Source organism: Alligator sinensis, unplaced genomic scaffold (assembly GCF_000455745.1).
Source record: "Alligator sinensis unplaced genomic scaffold, ASM45574v1 scaffold601_1, whole genome shotgun sequence".
In the NCBI taxonomy this organism is placed as follows: Eukaryota; Metazoa; Chordata; order Crocodylia; family Alligatoridae; genus Alligator; species Alligator sinensis.
In genome coordinates, this window is record NW_005841905.1 from 3,704,967 (window position 1) to 3,711,597 (window position 6,631).

The 6,631-nt window shown below is 42.7% G+C and overlaps 1 long non-coding RNA gene across 1 annotated transcript in view; it reads right to left on the minus strand.

Annotated features, from left to right (window-relative positions):
• LOC102385091 overlaps positions 1–2,260 on the minus strand; it is a 12,253-nt gene extending 9,993 nt beyond the window's left edge. Inside the window, exons 1-2 of the long non-coding RNA XR_323217.1 lie at positions 2,156–2,260; positions 1,939–1,989 (exon numbers count right to left, since the gene is read on the minus strand). This is a non-coding gene — a long non-coding RNA (uncharacterized LOC102385091). The remainder of the gene's footprint in view (positions 1–1,938; positions 1,990–2,155) is intronic.
• Positions 2,261–6,631: the final 4,371 nt, after the last annotated feature.

Genomic DNA, 6,631 nt, shown 5'->3' on the forward strand with positions numbered 1-6,631 from the left:
CCCCCCCCCCACACATTCCCACCCACCTGCCCAGGCTGAGGGAGGGAAAAGTGTTGGGGAAAGCCCCACCAGGAGTGCCTGCCTCCAAGATAAAAGTTTTTAAAGTTGAGGACTTTTTAAAATCTCACCTTTGCAAACAGAAAGAAGCCTAGAAAGGAAATCGAACTTTACTGGCACAATTCTTGTGTGAAATGTTATTGTACAGTCTTCTTGTTAATAAAGAAGTGAAAGCAGTTGAAACTGCATCTCTGTTGCATAAATCTTTTGAGCTCATTGAACTGTCTTTGCTGGATAAAACAATAGACACTCATACCTCCCAGTCTCCAACTAGCCACTGGCTAAAACAAAAAAGTGTTTGATAAGTTGAAAAAAACAAAAAAAAACAAAACGCAACTTTCCTTCATATCCAACAAAGCAGTCTGAGCAACGTGGTGTTCTTTTACAGGTTATTTTAGCAGTCACCGGGCACATCTACATGTGAAATGAATTAGATGCAATGAACTTTGAAACACTTTGCACTGGAGTTTATTGCTCCTGGACATAGTGTTTACATGTGTGCCTGCAGCCACAGCCGGCTGGCAGAGGGCACAGGGAATCAATCTGCCAGCCCGGGCTGCTCCTGCCCAGCTCAACATGCTGCAGAGGGGTTGGGTAGGACATAAGGGTGCTATAGTGCAGGGCTTGCTACAGTGCAGGGCTGTCTGCTGGCTCTCTCATGCCCCAGCCAGCCCCAGTCACTATCTTCACAGGCATTGCAGTGGAGTAAATAACTCTGCTGTAGAATAGTACTTTTGTTGGACAGTATTATCTTAGAGGAGTTGATTAGTTTACTCTGGCCTAATAGCTCATGTAACTAATGATGCTTTACTGTGGAGCTAATTAGGCAAGTCTGCAGTAAGTGTTTCATTTAGACGCACCCACTAAAAATGAAGTCAACTGGAGCATTTACTGAAGGATTAAATGTATCCTTTCCCATGCCCTTTGTATTATTTTTCCCCCATATTTCTGTTTTTCATACTCACCCCTACTTGCGTAAAAGACCCTAGTTCAGCAACATATTTAAACAGCCTCCACAATGCTTAGCCAATGCTTCTGTACCTTGATTAAATGAGTAACTAAAATCTGCATGGTGTTAAAATAAAATACTGACTACTACATCTCACTTCCTGAAGCAATGGTCTCTTCCTTTATTCTATGGCACTCATTCATAAAGAGTACAACGATTTGTAACAAACCTATAATAATGTATTTGCACACTGTAAATTTTCACAGCAATAGAAATGTTTTAAAAGTGTATCCCCAACCCAACATGACTGAAGCAATTTCACGCAGGACACTAACAACCCTGAAGAGGTTGATGCTACCACTTCAGTGGACTTTTATCTGAAGCCACCCATCCATAGTATTGTATCTGTTTTCTTGTCTCACTGCAGGGAAGGAGGGAGGGAAAGCAGACTGAAGATGCTTGTTGCAGTTGTAGGGTAGCTCAAATAAAAATGTAAAAAGGAAAACAGTGTGTTCTGAATAAAATGGTCACATTCTTAGCATACAGAGAAAGATTCCTTTGAAACCATCTTTTGTTACAATAATAAAAGAACCTGTCTTGAAAAACAGATAGACACACACAATCACTAACATGGTACTCTAGAAAAGGAAACAAATAAAGCGATGGAACAGCTCTTTCAATTCTGTACTATGACATTTTTTAAAATCAGCATGTTTCAGTGCATCTTTATTTCTACTCACCAAGAAAGGGTCTTTTTGTCACAAGGCTCACTAGGGCCAAGAGGATTTAATTCTACCTAACAACTACTACTAAATAGCAGCTTGCTACAAATTGACATACTTCCAACTTCATTTCCACTTATTGAGTTTAACTTATGCAATTACACAGAAGAGCGCAGACTGGACAGCAAAACAAATCATTCAGAGACTTACCATTTATGCAGATCTCAAAAGGTTTGCAAAGGTCATCTTCAAACAGGCAGCCTAAAACATAATACAAAGGTAAAATCAGTACAGTTTTCAAATTGTGGATAATTGGTGCAGACTACAGACTTCTCTGGCTGTTAAGCCCTCAGGAAGAGTTAGACATTTCCTTGACCTTAAGATTCTAAATTGGACAATACAGAAAGTCAACAGCATGAAAGCAAACCTCATCAGACAGCTCCTCTCACTAAATGTCCATTTTCAGAGTACCATTTGGCCCATTTCATCCTCTCTCTCCTCTGCAAAGGATTATGTCCTTTTTTATTCTGACAGTAATTTGAAGAGCCTCATTCTTCCCACTCTCCATTATAGCCCCATTATCACAAGTTAGAAGATACCAGGTACATCTACAAGTGAAATTAAGGTGAAGCAATAAACTCTGGAGCTGTTTGAGCTGGAGTAATCTGCTCCCAGGTGCAGCATCTACACATGCACCTGGAGCAGCAGCAATTTGAGCTGGGGCAGAGCAGGCCCAGGTTGGTAGGGGGTGGGGGGGTGAGGGTCAGCCCCAGGCTCTGGGTGGTGGCAATGGAAAGTAGAAGAGCTGGCTGGGGAATGAGGGTGCAGAACCTGTGGAGTCAAGTGGCTAGACAGTAGCCAGGAGCCTGGCCCCTGCCCGGTCACCATCTACATGTGCATTTCAGTGCAGTTAATCATTCTGCCATTAATTAGCTTACTGTGCCCTAATACCAGTGCACGTATAGATGGTGATGCTTCACAGAGGAGCTACTTAATCTATTCCACAGTAAAGCACACATGTAGATGCACTCACTGAGATCAGTAGAGTGACATATTAGATTGCATTATGTACTACAAGAAAGGTCAGAATTATTCTGACAGTATGCATCTTCAAGACCCTTATACTGAGGGAGCTGAATCTGTGACTAAAGTAGGTAATGCTCTTCATAGATAATGGAAAGGTAATAGGTTTAGGCCAGAGCTGGAATGAGGTATTGATACCATAACACCTGCTTCTGGACTCAGGTGATTGCAATAGAATCTTGGCTTCCATTTTAAAAAGAGGGACTCTTCTCCTACCCCCACCCCAAAAGGTGGGGGGAGGGGGAGAGGGAGAGGGAGAAAGGAAGGAAGGAAGGAAGGAAGGATCTAACGGATCTAACTTTCATGGCTGCTGAAAAAGATCTTGAGAATTTAGCTGAGTGTCAATGCAGTGACACCTTCCTGAGTCTGCACACACCCTCAAATACAGGCTCTGAAAGAAGTGAATTACACCATTCCTGTATTAACAGCATATGTCAAACACCTAGAGAGGTAGGGTCAACAACAAAGCAGGCAGTATTTATGCCAGCAATTGGTTTGCTTTAGTGGGTAGGCTCAGCCTGCCACAGCCACATGTTGTTGACCCTACCTCTCCAGATGTTTGACATATGCTGTTTTCCCTGTTGCTACTGTCTTTAAAAGGAAGACAACCTCCCATGCTTGCTCAAAGTGGGTCCCACACTATAGCAGCAACATACCATGTTTAAGGGCCATATTTTATCTTAATCCAGCCCTGCAGTGCACAGGCTAGAGCATCAGATGAGAACAAACCAAACAACTAGTTAAAGAAGATGGGATGACCTCAAAAAATAATACCATGCTTTGAATTTGGGGCATACCTCCCACATGGATCTCAAACCTCTTTACATACCTTGCTTCACCCAATACTGAATTGGAGCCATTTTGCTACATTTATATCATTCCCAGTTTGTGCCGGTGTACATACCAAGAGAGGTTAAATAATGTTGCCAGGGTCACACCTTAAGTGAACACTGTAGTAGAGAACCTGCCACCCATTCAAATGATCTAACCCTGGGCTGTCCAACTGGTGGCCTATGGGCTGCGTGCAGGCCACTAGGAGTTAAATGGCAGCCCCCAGGCTGTTGCCTGGTACATTCCCCTTACTGCTCCTGTTGCAACAGCAGCTGGAGTCTCCAGGCTCCCACCAGCAAAGCAAATTCTTTCTATCCCTAACTTCCTGCCTCCCCACATGCAAGTGCAGCTATTACAACTTCATTGGCTGTAAGGAAAATGAAGTTGTTACACCTGAAGCAAGCTGTTCTAAGCAAAAGAATGGGTGAAAGATTTGGAACTCTTCACTCAGATGAAGTCCTGAGTTCCTGTTCCTTTCATGAAAAGAAAGAGGTTCAGAGGGATTTTAAAAATGCTACTAAGGAAATGCAAATTTCACACTATTTGAATTCTTGTCCTTCTCCCTCTCAGACACACACAGAGCTCTAAGATATACACCTAAATGTATTATTTATTTTGGGAGCAGGGGAGGAAAATGTATATTAGAAAACACGCAGGGATGGAATCTATATGCCCATGGTGGCAGAGTGGGCTATTTCTGCATTGAATTATGATTGCCATATTGTATGTGTTTATGTCGCATGTCAAAATGTACCCGACAAACCTATTGAAACATATTCCAGACAGCTATTCAACCTGAGAAAATGAGCTTGACACTTCAGTGCAACTGAGAACCAATGTTCCCAAAAAGTAGAAAGACTCAAGAAAGATCAAAGTGAACATGTTCAGAATGGACAAAAAGAAAAAGCAGCAGCAAAGCTACATCCTTACAGAGTACAACTCAAATGCATGCTGTAATTCCACTTGATGTGTTGTGCATTATCTCCTAATCTGTTCTCCAGAAAAAGCACAAGGAAAAACTGATTATATAATGCTTTACTTTCTCTTTTAGTAATAGTTGACTATTAGATGCTGATTAGAATGAGGCATCAGATGCAATTAACCCTGAAAACTTATGTTTTGAAAAACAAATTACTAAAGCCAATGTATGGTAAACTATAGCCCTCCCTTATTACTATAAAAATGGGCTACAAAAGACCTTCAAAGCTCCTTGAAAAAATAATATTTCAAGTTATTTATTGCCAGAGTATGCATACTTCATCCAGCCAATCAATATGCTAATTTAACTGCTAATTTATTTTTGTTATTTGCTGTAACATTAAGAAGCCACATAATTCATTTTAAATACTATCTACCTACTAATTCTAATAATAGTCATAAGTCACTACTGAAAAATGAAGAGGCATCATCTCCAGCAGGCACTTTTAGGTCATACAGTACAGTATCAAAAATTCAATGCATTTTCCAGCAAAATAATTCCCACCCTAGCTTGTTACAAAACATGTGAAAGGTTGGTGCAGTTATTCCAAGCTCTGATGAAATAAAACAATTGCTTTGAGCAACAGCACTTTAAAACAAGAATGCCTGTGAGAAAGTTCAGCTGGCTGTGCAGGTCCCCCACTGAATTAGCTGAAAAGCATCTCAGACATGATCTGTGACAGAAGCTTCAGTCCTTTCTCTAAACATGCACAATGACAGTTTTACTGAACGGTAGAGAAAGGGTGAAAAGTCAGATGGGCATGAGCATGTGCACAGGCAGGGAGAATTGAGTGAAGAGAGCCTGGCATCCCTGCTATCTGTGGTGAATATGGTGTCTACCTAGGTCCCATCTTCTTTATCGAAAAATGGTTTGTTTGGGTTTTTTTCTTTTAATTGTGCCAACTAATGTGTTAAAAATCCTTCTGTAGGCACGATTATTGCTGTATTAATTGTGACCATGTGGAAATAAACCCTATGTTAAAACCCTAGCTGCTTTTGTCAGCACAGGATTTTAATATGTTTAAGAACTCAGTGCATGTTAAAATACCTTTCTCCCAATGTAGCCATAGCCCTAGTGATCAGATACATGTCTCTGCACCTCAGAGCCCACAGGTGAGAAGCATGGCTTGGTAGCAAATGGAGTGCTGGACTAAAATTCAGGAAACAGGTTTGGTTCCCAGCCTAACCTTCAACTTCCTTGGGCAAGTCATTCAACATACACCATGACTGAGTCTCCAAACTGTAGAAAAGAACAGGAACATGGGGAAAGTAATTGCCTACCTCCCAGGGAACTTTGCACTGATTGCACAAGTACAGCAAGAAGGGCTATGGAGGTATGCAGACAGTCACTTATGTACTTTTATATACATAACAGCTGCTGCTGGATTTGCAGCAGGGCTCAGGATCCCTGCAAGGCAGAGTGGGAAAGTCTGCAGGAAGTTGATGCCTGCAAGAGGATATGTATGGTTTTGATTGGCTCCTGAGGCAGGAGAGGGGGGGGGGAACTCAGCCAGGCTCAGAGAAGGGAAGGCGCCCCAGGACCACAGAGCTCGAGGAGAAACCACCCTGTAGGCTGCCGGTGAGGTGAACCTGCCCTTAGTGATGGGGAGAAGACACCCTGGAATCTTTTTTTCCCCCCTCTGTGAAGCAGAGGGACCCATGTGGAGGAAAAAAGGGTGATGAAGTAGACTTGCCTAGGAGGGCAGGGTGTTGATCTGGGGAGAGCTAACAGAACCAGCCTAGGGCTGGGTGGGTGATAAACCCAGGGTTGTTTCAGTTATCAACACAAGGGGCCGTGTCTGGGAATTGGAGAGAGATGCTTTTGGGGAGGAGGGACAGTGTGCGTTTCTTTGCCGATACCACAGACAGCTGGAGCAGAGGAGAGCTTCTCTTCCCCATGCAGGCTCTAGCAGAGAGCAGGACTTTCGAGAGCAGCAGCACCAGCCACAGTTATTGTGTTGCCAATGTGAAGGAGAGCTGATGTTTGCCTTAACCATGTGTGCTCCTGCTG